This window comes from Haliaeetus albicilla, chromosome 7 (genome assembly GCF_947461875.1).
Source record: "Haliaeetus albicilla chromosome 7, bHalAlb1.1, whole genome shotgun sequence".
Classification (NCBI taxonomy): Eukaryota; Metazoa; Chordata; class Aves; order Accipitriformes; family Accipitridae; genus Haliaeetus; species Haliaeetus albicilla.
In genome coordinates this window covers 34,614,355-34,628,873 of record NC_091489.1, presented here as the reverse complement: position 1 = coordinate 34,628,873, position 14,519 = coordinate 34,614,355, and the positions used below count along the sequence as shown (strand labels likewise).

The 14,519-nt window shown below is 42.4% G+C and overlaps 1 long non-coding RNA gene across 1 annotated transcript; it reads left to right on the top strand.

The window, feature by feature from the left end:
- Positions 1–1,529: 1,529 nt before the first annotated feature.
- Positions 1,530–14,233, top strand: LOC138686133 (uncharacterized). Its single transcript, XR_011325486.1, has 2 exons — positions 1,530–2,265; positions 13,228–14,233. It is a non-coding gene; the product is annotated as an uncharacterized lncRNA (long non-coding RNA).
- Positions 14,234–14,519: the final 286 nt, after the last annotated feature.

The following is a 14,519-nucleotide window of genomic DNA, read 5'->3' as shown; positions in this document are numbered from 1 at the left end:
CTTGATGGAGACAGCCTCTGAGGCCAAAGGATTATAGAGCGTTTCTCGCTATAGTACAGCCTAGGAGTAAAAGAAAAAAAAACAACATGAGAAACTACCACCTTCAGCTATAGCCTCCGGACATTTTAGAGCAGTGGAAGGCTAGGGAGGGGGAGCTGCAGGTCAAGGAAAGGATAAGATCTGGGTGGCTGGGAATGGGGAGGGAGAAAGAGGAATGTAGTGAAGGAGGTAGAGAAGGAAAAGCAGGGAAGTGACAGCATTCAGATAAATTTAGCTCTGAATCCAAACTTCAGGGGGAGGGGAGGTGTTTCCTGCCCCAAACCTCTGAACTTTCTGAGATTCTCCCGTATCGCGAGCGATTTACCTGTGAAGAGAACTGAAAAGGGGGAAAAAAGAGAGAAAATTGAAATAAACAATTCTCTGCTGTTTAAACAATCTTTCCATCCTACTCCCCAGGGTCAAAGGTTCAGACACAAAGAAAGAAAAAGAAAGGAAAATCACTTTAAAAAGCAGCTCTTTACACAAATGCATTAGCCCCAGTTTTTGTCAATGTAACAACAGTATATCAACTGTTAACACAAAGTGCCTTCCCCACATACCTGCCAGTTCCCTAACTCCAAAATATTTATTGGTACATTATACTTAACATTTCATCATTATTAAGGACATTGGTGAGTAATAGTACGACAGACACCACTGTAGTTAGCTGAGCTTTGTTATGTGCAAGCATTTTGGGAAAAAAAAGAGAGAGGCAAGGCTAAGTTGTAAACACACCAAAAAAAAGAGCAAGAAGACAAATGTTAATAATTAATCAGAAGCACTAGTCCAAGACTTTTACTGTGAAAGCTATGAGATGAATGTATCTATTAGCCATGTATATATATATTTTTATTTTATTTTATTTTTAAATTTCTCACACTAATGTGTTTCTAATAAGAGCATTATCTAGCTGTATAGACAGCTTATGCCTGAACAGCCTCTCAGTATTCAGGAAGTTGTTGACAAAGACTTCTGCAATAGCCTGTGTGATTTTGTGTTATTTCCTTTAATTGAACCAATAAGACCTGCACTGCTGCACTCCTGACCTTTGCTCAGAAGGCTAATTTGAGATTAGGGTAGTCTGAAAGTAAGAAATAGGGAGTGTATTTTTAAAGCACAGAAACATTTCTATAGTAATAGAAGATTAAGATCAATTTCAGTACTAGGATCCTTTCAGCCCCAAACCACTCTGCTCTTAAAGGGATCTTTGGAAGGACTTTGGTGAGACAATACAGTATTTTAATTTCAGAAAAGTTAAATTCACTCAGCTTTGTCTTTGTGCTGAGTGTTTTAGGGTTTGTAATAAAGATGATAACCATGACTTTGAGTCCTTGGTGTCTTTACAGTCACCCAGTAGGACATTCAGAAGTCCCTTAGGAAAACCTAGGATGTCATGCCAGATAAATTATTCTTTGTGGTTCTTATATTATTCTGGTCTAGTTGCAATACTTAAGCCAGGGAATGAATGAGAGAGGCTCCTCAGTGGGAGAAGGAGACCCCAAGTGATTTGGGAGAAGATAGGGGAACAAATGTTTTGATTACAGCTGTGAACATTATCCAATATAGTCAAGAGATCCTGCTGCATGACTCTGTGCCAAAATACAGACGAATGACTAAGGCCCAAGTGAAAAATGGGACCAAACTGCAGGGGGAGCGTATGTGTTTTTAACATGTGGATTTATGCCATGTGTTCTCAGGCACAGTGATAAACAAATAGAGAAGCTGCCTGAGGGGCGGGCCACAACCCAGGATCCAGTGTCTACTCCTGCTTCTGCTCTTGCCTTTATAGGTCTGTGGCTGCAGGAGTGCCTGGGTGTGCTGTGCCTTCAGCCTTACCAGGCTACATGTGAGCCAGCCTCGATTTAAAGGAAAACCTTTTAAAAGAAACCCTTTCCCCATGCACTCCGTAAGGGTCCAGCTTACATTTTCTCACGCAAGGGCTGGAGGTGCAGAGATGCGCTTTTCACTGGGAACAAGAGGCAGGAACAAGCTGCTGTGCTGAATCTGTACCCCCTACCAACTAGAGAGGGGACAGGATGAAAAGGAGCTGGAGACCACTTAAGTTAACTGCACTGCCCTTCTGCAGCGCTGTATACAGAAAACTCACATTCAGAGCCATAATAATATGTTTCCCTCAGCTGCAATGTTCGAATAAGGCTGATCGTGCTGTCTTATACAAGGACGTTCATGAAGTCAGGAGGAATACTTCAAGCAGCGCGGCTGCAGGTAAGAGACCCAACAGTCGCTGCTGTAAGGTGGATTTAAAGGCTGTTCCCTCTATTTACACATGTAGATATTGTAATGCTGCTATGCAAACAGTCCTCTGTGGACTTTTGCTTGTGGATTTTATTATAACACGTTCCTGACTATGAATGGCACCTTTCCTCTGCAGTATCTGCTGTTGTGCCCTTTGTGCTTTACCTTCTGACTCTCTTCTGGGTTTGTTACTTTTCTTGCTGGCAGGATTTAAGAAGTAGGAAATGAACTTTCCCTTCTCTTCTCTAAGTGATGCTCACGGCATGTGAGCTGCAGTTGTGTTGCATTCCCTGAACTTTGCAGCCACTGGAAACACGAACAGTATGTCAACTTGTTCCTGCCTTTGCAAGAGAATTCAAGGTCAAGCTGACCAGTGAACTCTCGTATTCAAACAGAGTAAGTCAATGCTCATCTACAGCACCGAAACTGCCTCTAGGAAAGATGTTAACCCTGTGCTGGGCCTCCAGACAGCGCAAGCTGTGTCATGGCTTTTAAAGTAGCTTTCTACTGCTGTCAATAAGAGCTGGACATACTGCATATGTCTACTGGGCCTAAACAAGTGTCCCTTCTTTGGATGTGCACTGTGCATGAGAGGCCCTCAAGGGGTTAATACATGCCATTCCTGAGTTCAGTGAAGGGACAGGGAGAGCAGAACAGCGGGAATTTCAGGATGTTAATAGCCTCTTCTCTTCCGATTGGCCCAGAACGAATGCAGGGTACAGTAAATTGTCCTTGTCAGCTTAGCTCACATGATGATATGCTTTATTTCTAGACATGCCTTGAATCTGTCCCTTGAATTTATGTTCAGAAAATAAACACTTCCAGACGGCAATAAAGCATTCAGTTGTAGCTGGCTGTTGCACAGTCTTAAGCCAACCGAAGCCATTTGCTTTAGAGTTTCTAGAGCTTACAAAGCTTTGGCTCTGTGCTTGTACTTCCTTCAGTTCCTGCTCATGTTAGCAAGTCACACCCCTTGGGCTTGAGGGGATATCCCAACTTACTTAGGAAAGGTCCAGAGAGTTTCACTTGGTTACCATGTGGCCACCATCCTGAAAGATGACATCAGGCCACCTCGTACACACAGACCAACCCTCCCTTCTTTTATAGCAGGCAGCACTAAGAGAAAAGAAAAGAAAAGAAAAGAAAAGAAAAGAAAAGAAAAGAAAAGAAAAGAAAAGAAAAGAAAAGAAAAGAAAAGAAAAGAAAAGAAAAGAAAAGAAAAGAAAAGAAAAGAAAAGAAGGAAATAATTTAATGGCAGCAAGTTGCAAAATAAAGATATCAATGATTCAGGATATGAATTTCCTACCATAAAAAAAGTAAATTAAACAGCTGTTACATTTTCGCCTGATGTGGCTAAGGAAACAATTGGTGGCTGGCTGATTTACTGATTAGGAAGGTTGTATGCAATAATTTCCAGGTGTTACTGATAAACGCCCAAATAGAGCTGCAGTGGGGTTTTTTGCAACCAGTAATTTTATGGCTATCCTTTCTCTCCTCAGTTCCCTTCAATAACACCAGTTTATAACTACGTAGTTACAGTATAGGGGAGTTTGGCAAAAATCAATGGTAAATGCGCATAAGAGACAACAAAAGAGCAATACAAATAGAAAAAGTCTCATTACAGCTTTAGTTTATTAGAGGTTTGTGGATATTAAAATGCTTTCTTCAACCCAAAGGCACTAGAAGAAGAAATATTGAGTTATATCCACCACATTTAGGGTTGGGCAGCCAGCACCCAAACATTGTATCTGGAACATGCCTGAAGAGCCCTGTGCATAGGTGGTTTTCATTTTTCTCCCATTTGACGTTACACAAAATTTCTGCTTAAGTCCATTTCCACTCAAAAAAGCACCCACACAGGAACCCACATGGGGCCAGAAGTGGCTCGTCTGTCATCTAAGCATGTCTGATAGAGAAATCATTAAAGAAGAAGTCTGGAGAACAGCAGGGGTACTGTTCTGTTCTAGATTATAAACTTATGAGGAGATAAGGATGCAAAAATAGGAATACTCCAGGTTTCAGGTGGCCTGGGAGTAAATTCCCATGGATTGCTTGTTGGTGAGAACAGCTGCCTGCTACAGTGCCAAACTGGCCAAAAAAGGGGGTGACTGCAGAGGTGGAGGATCTCCCACCCCACAAGTGGGGAACAGGGTTGGGGTGGAGATAGCCAACGGACCTAACATGGGGGACTGGCACAGAGGCTGGTGGCAGGACACATTCACTGGGCCAGTTTCCAGGCAAGACACACACTAGAAAGCATCCAAACAGGAGAGGTAAATTCCTGCTGAACCACTTCTTTCCTTTTCCCCCCAGCAGCAGGCCAGATGCCTCTCATGCAGCAGGGATGCGGAAAACATTCTCGTGGCTGGTTCAGCAAGGGTGTTCAAAAGCTTTTACAATTTCATAGGAAGCCAAAGGGCAATTATGCTTAACACCCCCCACACTCCCCCCTCCCTTCCTTTTCTCTGGCTATCTTGCTTTCTTCTGTTTCTCATTCGCTCTCATTCCCATCCTTCCTTCCCTCTTCTCTTCCCTTGATCCCATTCAGGGACTCCAAAGGACTAATTCAGCACAGCACTAGCAGAGATAAGTTAAAACAATGAGCAGATTTGCAATTAGGGAGAGTTTTAAGGATTGGGAATTGTGCATGTTTTACAGTCAGCTCTTGTCCACGATGGGGACTTTATCTTCGGTAGATACAGCTCCTTCCTTAGCTGCCACAGCCCCACCTTTGTGCATCAAGTGAAATTCCACATTTGCACTAAAGTGCTGCCGTATTTCAAACATATCCCATTGAAAATAAAAAGTTTAAAATGTAAGCTGTACTGTAGCCAGGGCTGATTATCAATGGTGTACATGCCTTTAAAATCCTTTGTTAATGAGGTATCCTTATTACCATAATCAAACACGCTTAGAAACTTGTCACAGATAAGCAAAATTCTTTACATTCTTTGCTCTACACTTTCTTTTGGCATCTCTTCCCCATCCCCCTTGGTGACTGCTTAGCTTCTGAAGGTTAGGGACTGGTAGTGCTGGAAATTAAAGTCCTCTGTTTACCCACACAAGCTAAGAAACAGTCAAAGCTTCCTTACTCTGCTGCATATATGACCTGAACAGTGACCTGAAGAGACCACCCTCCTGAGAGAGGAGAGGTCACCGAGCCTCCACGCAGGATCTGCTCAGGGCATCCTCTGCAAAGAGAGCGAAGGAGAGATTGCAAATCATCCAAACTGTGCCAAATTATGTGTGAAGGTTTTGTAATGCAGACTACTGTCCACCAGGGATTAAATTCAGAACATCAAACCCAACACAGAAAGAATTTCATTTTATACTTAAATTCGACTTACAGTGTTTTAGTTAATGCATTTTATCAACCCCCACGTCCCAAAATATCTCGCCACCAGAAAATACTTAAATAAATTGGGCAATTTGTGCAGAAGGCCATACAAATTTAGCATGAAAGACTCTTGCTTTCAATTTGTTCATACAGAACATGGACTCAGGCAGCCACTCAGGCAGCCATTCCTGTTCGCTCCAGAAACCACTTCTTCCCCCTGTGTTTACAGAGTACCTGTCTAAATAGCACAATAACTTGATTTAAATGTGAGTGGTCTGACATGAATCAAGTGATTGATAATTAGAGCAAAGTTAGAAATACACTCAGCTTAGACAGGGGAGTTTGCACATCACTGCATGTCAGCATCCAATGCTTCTTATCCTGAGACTGGACCATTTCATCTGAAATTACAAACCACAACAGCATTTTTCATAAATCTGACTTCTTGTTACATAAATATACATCCTATTACTTGGGGGTTTTTTAACCTATGAAAAAAGGTTCTGCTTTATTGTAGCCTTTAACACAGAGATTTTCTTAATTTTAGACTTGAGAATGTTTCCAAGAAATTACTTTAAAAAAAAGAGACAGCCTGCAAGGGTAGGAAAAAAAGACTAAAATCTGTCATGGAAGGGTATGAGAACTGCACATTTTTAAGTACATGCTGTTTGTCTGGTACTCTTTGATGGCTCTGATAATATATCAACCACATTCTTAGGGGTCCGTTAACCCTTATGCAACTGGGAAGGATACTTAGCTGCACTGTAGGAAGCATACTTAGTCAGAAACAGTATTTATTGCCTTTTTTAAAGTGTGGCAATGGAGGCCAAGGTTGTAAGATCTTGTTCTCATTTTGCCTGGTTGACTTTCAGACCTGAAGCTCCCGAAGTCCTTTTGCTTTGGTGATGTTACCAAGAGCTTTTCAACTGCCTTCGGAGCTGGTGTGGAAGGAAAGGGAGAGTTTCTTCCCCTAGGCAATGTGTGGATTCCCAACAGTCCATTTCCAACAACAGCTGTTTCTGAAACCATCCTTTTCCAACCTGAGACCAGGAGGTAAATACTGAATATACCTTCGTGTTGCTTGTGAGAGTGATGTACTACCACTACCTTAGAGCTGGGAAGCTGAGGCATAAGATTGAATTATTATCAGCTTATGGTCACATTAAGAACCTGAAGTAAGTCAAGTCAAGTCCTGAGGACCACTCCAGCTCCCTTACTGCAAAACAACACTGACTTCTCTGCAGTTCCTTCCTCCGAGGGGAAAAAAACCCCAAAAGAAAACCCACAAGAATAAAATAAAACAAAATCTTGGGCTGGTAGATAGGAGGACAGTGCAAAGTAAAAAGCTGAGAATATATAAAAATTTGATTACTAAACTTACCAGAATGCTTGCAATTGGAGCCTAAATGTGTAAACAGAATATATTAAGAAAATAGAATATTGCCCATGTATATGTAAATATATACATACACTTTATATTAAACAATAACATTCCAATTCTCCAACTAGTAGGATTTAGTTAAACTTATTCACCAAATACGCATGCTCATTAGCACTCTCACTTTGGTGGCTGAATATCAATAAATGTGTGAAGAACAGCCACTGAAAATGTACGTGTTACTTTAGAAAGTGAAACAACAACTTCTACAACATGATATTATGTCATTAAAACTCTTGATATTTGTATCATCCTCTGTATTGATCTATTATGAGTGCTCATGACCTTGTAAGGCAGTAAAATCCTATGATTTCAGATGGCAGGGGACCCAATCCTGTTCTGGAACTCTGATCCAAAGCATGGTTTGAGATAGGCTTTTGCCTGAACAGCCAAAACGCTTATGAAAGGCTACGTGGATTGGGCCTTATAATCCAACAAAATACTTGGCTGCAATACTGCCTATTAAAAAGTCAGTGTTTGCCAGGAGTTACCACACAATTATATGGATGACTGTAGTATCTCCAAAATTATAGGGATGACTAGTATCTCTGACAAGACAGTGTGGGAACTGCAGGTTAATGGCATCTCTTAATGGTGATGGCTGTAATGTAGGTTAATGGGATCATCTTTTCTTTTCCCTGGGAGAATTCATGAATTCTTCCATTCACGGACACTATTTTTAGTAGCAAATGAAGGATTTGATTCAGACACGGAGATGTTTTCACAAGGAGGTTGTTTTTTAGTGACAATCCCATTCAACTAACTGAAACCAAAACTGGTACCATTTCTCTGAGGAGTGGTGAGGAATGCTCACCATACACAGATACCAGTTTGCCCCAGCAAGTTTGGCGCTGCCCATGTTCCGGAGAGTCCATCTCTTGGGCTCATGCCACAGTGTGCCACAACTGCACTCCTGGTGGCAACCACTCTGACACAGCCCACTGAGCTGAGCCAAAATTCTTTATGCGCTGAAATCCACCATGTGTGGGACATCAGGGGTTTTGTAAAGTACTTTTTGGCTTACGGTTGAAGTTTATTATTGATCTGAAGGCAGATCTTCCCAGCCACGTCCCTGTTGCTGCTTACTCCTGCGCTGCCCACTCTGTCCTGCCCTTCGAGCCTTGCTGGCGAGGATGCTGGAGGGCACAGGCTGTTTGTCTGTACGAAAACCAAACTTTGCTGAGTTATCAGAACAAGGCATGCCTGGCTGTCAGCTTATCAGTCAGAGGAGAGGGAAAAAAAAAGAAAAAAAAAAAAAAGGGGGCAGAAAAGCACGCGGCTCTCCTTTCATTTCTTATGCACGCCACCAAGGCCCTAGGTGGGCAGCTGAAAGGGGAGGGGGACTGACAGTTTCGCAGTGGTGAAGTGTAGCCCCCAGCGCTGCTTCCCAGGCAGTTTTGCTGGGCCCTGGTGAGCGGTCCAGCTGGCATCCCACACCGAGGCAGAAACAACCCTTCAAAGGGGATCCCGTCTGCCCTTTCCTCCTTTCTCCTCCTTCCCTTGCTCACTCTTTCTTCTTCTCCCTGCCATAACCCTCAGCCTGGCCAGGGTGCCATGGGTCCAGCGTCAAGGACCGTGGCTGGTGGTCTGACCCTCTGGCAGCCCCAGCGGCAAGTGAGGCTTTGGCGGTGTGTTAATTGCCCGTCGGCTGCCCGCCAGTCCCGTCTCCCATTTACTGATTGCCGACATGACCCGCGTGAGCGAGCGAGTGCACCGGGTCAGGGCTTGCAGGGGCCAAGTTCAAGGGCACAGGCTGGTACAGACGTATAAACAAGGGAATGGTATGTAAGCAATAAAGACATAAAGGTTAGGATCAGGGCTAGCAGTACAATAAACAGCTGTGATAACCCGGTTTGTTTATAGATAAAGAATTTACTGTAAAATCCGCAACGTGCAGGATACATTTGTTAACGCTTTAAGGGACATATATTTTTAGATCCTCTTTTATTTTTTGTTCTGTGTATGACCAAATGTCTCCAAACATCCTTTTTTTTTCTACTTTCTTTTAAATCAAGCCCAGGAAAAGCACGTTTATTACATTAGCTAGAAATCTTTCCCTTCAAAAATCCCTCCAAACAAGCCAACACTGTTCCACAGGAGTTTAAAACTGCTGCTACAACAAATTCCGAGGCAGATAGCCTGGTCCTTAATACTTACAGCTTCCTATTAAAACACCCATGTTTCAAGCAAGGAACATCCCTTTACATCCCATTTTTCCTAATTTAGTTTTAATAAAAGAAAGTAGAGTAAGTACAATTTCATTAGGGCTCTTGTAAATTTTGCACAGTGTATGTTTTGCCAACTTTACTTTTAAAATATATTTCAGAGTGTAGCCAAGTGTTTTGTGAAATTACCACGGTGCTTCTTAACTGTCCTGTGAGGCTCCCATCAGAAGTACAATATATTGTACTGTAACTATTGATCCAAATGGCTACATTTCTAAAGCAGAAAATGATTGTGTAGTGAAAGCAGTGCAGAGGTGCAGTAAAATGCCCTCAAGTATATAAAGACATAAAGATTAAAGTCACCCTGCAGATTCCCTTTAACTCCTCCAAATCCACTGTGTGATGTGTTCTTTTAGGATAAATCAAAAACTTTGTACAAATTAACATGACAGGTGCCAGTGTTCATAAATAAGATTGCTCCTCACCATCAGGAGGCTCCAGGAAAGTTTACTTTGCTTTAAATACATGCAAAAGCTGTTAATTAAATTCCCAGATGTCAAAAGAACATATGAATATCTAGAAGGCAAAATAACACCCCAAAATTTGTCAGCCAGAACACGTATTCAGGATAAGAAATTGAGACTTCAGTGCACAGGATGCCCTAGAGTGTTAATACTAACAATTTTCAGTTCTGTGGTAAGTCTTCAATAAAGTTTAGATGATCTTAAAAAGAAAATACATAGGTGGAGTCTGTCATAGACTCTTTCTCCTCCATAGCACCAAAGTGCCTTTTCTACAGTTCAGAATACACTTTTTAACAGCGTAGTTGTTGTTAGTAGCATGTATGTTACATATGACTTGTAAAAAGCATTTGACTGCAGGGCAAAGATATTTGCCCTTGCATTGCTTTCACGTTCATTCTTGGGATACTTTTTGATACCAGCCATCTTCAGCACCTTTAACCTTCCCCTAATGACATCAAAAAGTGGGATACTTGTTGTAGGTGTCAGACAGGGCTCCTAACACACTTGAACAGCACAGTCAAGCTCTGACTATGAGCAGGGCTCTTCAGCTCCTCTTTAGCCTAATTAATAAATAACCATATATATCTACCAATATATATATACCAATAAACTATATAATTTAATGCCTGCTCTGAGCCAGATTCTTCTTTGGCCTGATTCTGCTTCTATTGTACTCAGTGGATAAACGCTCAAGGTGAAATATGTCCCCCAGTCAAGCTGATGGTCGAATTCTCCAGGATTATAAGGGAACTGGGAGATCCCAAACAGATTAATCTTTGAAGAAGGAAGCCTTTCAGTCCCTGGCTCCTGGCTGCTCCTGTACACAAATAAGGTAGTTTGTGTCTGTGTGTACTTCAGGAGCTCTGTCACTGAAATAATCAGTTGATCAAAACATCCTTATAAGTCAAATTCTGCCCCTCTCTAGCTCTGGTCAAAAGACAGATGGATGAAAAGGCATTGCTAATGCAAACCCCTATCACGCCTGGGGCCTTTCCCCTGTGCAATTATCCTGCCTGGATTATTCCTCCAGGACTGTGACTGATTTACACACTACAGGAGTGTATCTCATCTGGGAAACGAGCACAGCTTTTTAATTATTCTCTGCACCGCAGTATCACCCGCAGGGTTTCAGTCAGAGCTGCTGTGCTCGGTGCTGCACATTGCAGGAGGACAGGACAGTGCCCACCCAAATTGCTTCCCGTCTCCCTCACAAGTTGGGCAGAGACAGGCAACACAAAGCAACAGTAAAATGGCTGCAGTTCAAATAATAAGCAGTTGTCATAGCACCCTACCTGCCTCACCACCTTCAAGAGCTTGGAGGAGTCTCTGCCCAAAAGGAGCTTGAAGGAGGAGGCTTAGTGTGGGTGTTGAGGGGAACTGCACAGTCAAAGCCTGATGGTGATGGCCAAAATTATCTTCTGAAAGCATAAATAGAAGGACGACATTTTAGGAAGTGCTCTGATAAGGCTTTTATGTGGAGCATGCTAAGAAGGAGGCAGCAGACAGAGGCAGTGAACAGAGGCAACAGGAGGCATCAGGGAGGCTGCAGCAGATTCAGCCACCCCGGACCCAGACCTGGGCTGGGGAAGGGGACACCCCACTGCCTGCTGGGATGGAAGCAAATGGAGCAATGTGAAAGCACAGTGGGGGCCATCTGCCTCCAAACACCCTTACACACCAAAACAAAACCATCTACTACTTGGTGCAGCAAGCAGCAGTAACAAGGAATTGCTTTGCAACAGGCTTGGTCCCTACAACTGCACCTTTGTTACCATCAAGGGAAAAACAACAGCAAAAAAACCCCTGCAAGGTTAACGATAATTCATTTCCAAAGACCCCAGTCACTACTGATGCATGTGGTCTGCAGAGAAAACTGTTTGAAGTGGGTAGCATGCCTGTGTCCTTCCCACCTGGGCCACCCGTGCCCCAGCATCTCCGGACTGAGTGGGGACAAGCACAGAGGACGCCAACAGGTTGGACAAGACACCTCCAGGTCTAAGCTCCAGCAGCTGCTTTCATCCTGCGCATCTATCTGAGAAAGGCACTGCTGGAGGGGACACTCACTGGCCACAGGAGGTGTCATTAGAGCCATGAGCTGGCCTTCAAACTACTGGTTTTGCACTTAGAAGAAATTAAGAACTGTGAGAAGGAAGAAAAAAAAAGAATACATACCCAGTTCCGGTCTGTTCAGACAGGTAATGTATGGAGGGGTCACACATGTGTTGGGGGGTTGCACTGCACTTCCTTTTTGAAATTGGCGGTCCCAGCTATTACGTGACAATTATCTGTGAATTCAGATTTACGACATTCCTCGCCCAGCCAATAAACCAGGAGGGAAATATAGAGATGTCCATAAATGATATATTCTCATGCTTTGTGCAACCCGTCCCTGTAAAGCGTTTTTGAGCAGCTAAGCAATTTACATCTAATAGCAAAGTGTTTTTTAATCAGTCAGATCAATTTGTGAAGAATTGGTACATTAGGTATAGCCATATAGCAGAGATCCTTATAGCAAAGGTTTAGAAGTAATTGCTCCCTGACCCACTGAACACTGTATTACTATAGAAGTTTGTATTCTATTAAGAGTTAATAAGTGACCAAAATCTAGACTAATACACTGTCAGGGTTCATTATCATTACAGGTTCTTGCTATTTTTTCCAGTGCCTTTTGCTCTGCCCTTCTTGCTACATATGGAAAACCTATATCAAGATGGTTGTCATGGCAATGAAAAGATTTGCATGTGTCTTATCTATCTATTTAAATACCTTCTTATGGTTTATAACTACCATAATACATCCCTCCAGCCCTGCTCATTGCTAATTTAGAGCTAGCCCAGTGTGTCTGAGGTCAGCGATACCATCGAAAGCATGTTGTCTAGACAACTCCGAAGCTACAGTCCATGGGATAATTGTTTTATGCAAATAAAAAAGTACAACAGTGACATGCTCATCCATGACTTGTGCAATCTGCTTGTGCCAGGGCTAGACCTAGCCCGTGATCACATGCCCAGCAAGAGCATTTTCTGCCACATCCACCAGCCATGGACTCATTGGTTTGATGGTCTTTTTTAATGCCCGTTTCTTTTGGTCAGGCTTGAAGCTGGTTTTGACGTGAGGCTGATACTATACGAGACACTGCAAAAATCTGCTCTATGTGCATGCTTCTGTGTGTGTGCATGCATGTGCCAATATGAGTGTGTGCAATTTTAGAGAATTGAGGAAAATCTGCCAAAACCACTCCCCTCATCTACGTTACTCATTTTTGGAAGGGTGAATGAAAGCTCCCTTTGCACCCAGCATCATGGCATGAGCACATAAGCATGTTGGGTTTGGTACCAAGGGTCTTTTGGGAGGGTATTAAACTTTAAAAACAACTTGGCAAAGATATCAAAGGGTTGGACTAAAATCCAAACTTTCTACCTACAACAAATCTAAGTTCTTCCTTTCTCCATGTCTTTGTACCTCAGCTATTTCCATCAAAATACACTGGACTGAGAGCACTCTTTGAGAAGATCTCGTGGAAGACAAGGAAATATTTTGCACACAGAGCAGAAACCACTCTTTATCAACAGAGAGAGTAATACCTGCATTACTCTGCTTCCCTCTTTCTTTTCTCTTTTTCTCCTTTAGGAGTTCATGCTTTGCTGCTACATTCAAATGGCTGCAAAGGTAAATATGGCTATTACTGCATAAATCCATAATGCACACAAGGCAGCATGCAGTTTGAAAACACAAAGAGAGGTAACAACAACCACCATGAAAGGCTATCTCTGAAATCCAAAAACCCAGACTCTTCATTCTTCTTTGATCTCCCTGACTCAGGGTTGTGGCTTTTCAGGATGTCCACAGATTAAAACTACTTTTTCAAGTGCTTCAAGATCCACTAAGGATTTATTTTCTGGCAAATTGTATGCTGTTGCTACCAGAGATTAATAATAATATTGGAAATATTTAATAATTTGGTAATTGTCTGATTTGTTACTAGTATTTGAATCGCCTGAGCACACTTACAGATTAGAAACGTATTTTTCCTCAAGATAATTTATATTTGTATTCACAGTCTGAGGAAATGCCACCTATTCCTGCAGCAGTAAATCAGAAACCATTTACCCTGCCAATACGGTTAGACAATGTTTACGTGCAGGACTACATTCATTGTTTGACTAATCCGTAAGGGGTAGATTTTCTATTGCATTTCAATAGCTCATCTACTTCAGACTGTTGTGAACTTTCTAAGGATGTGTTTTCACTTATAATAACAGATCTTGGAGTGTAGTAATCTGGAATTGAAGTTTCAGTGACAGATTTATTCAACTAGCATTTTGCATGAGGCATTACCACAAACATTATCTTATATGTGTGAGTGCATGTGTGAGTGAGTGAGTGTATAAATATATTATACATATATATGTACCTGACAAATGCTTAGAAAGATAATTTCTGCAATTTAGTAAACTAAGGATTTCAAGTCAAGCATCAGTTTCCGGGTGTTTTTCATAATGGATTTCACAGCAGATGACCTGACAGCTAATCTCGTGATCTGAATTGCACTCTGCCGCACATATCCAAACAGACTGCCGCCAGACCCTCAAAGGATCACCCTGCTTTCACATGCCACGGCTGCAAGTCTGCACCGCAAATGTCCAGAGGTCCAGACTGACCTTCTCACCCTCCGTCTGGGAAACATTCCTCCTCCCAGCAGCTCATTCTTGCCGACAAACAGAGCAGGACCAGTGGGCACTCACTGAAAAGGGAGAAG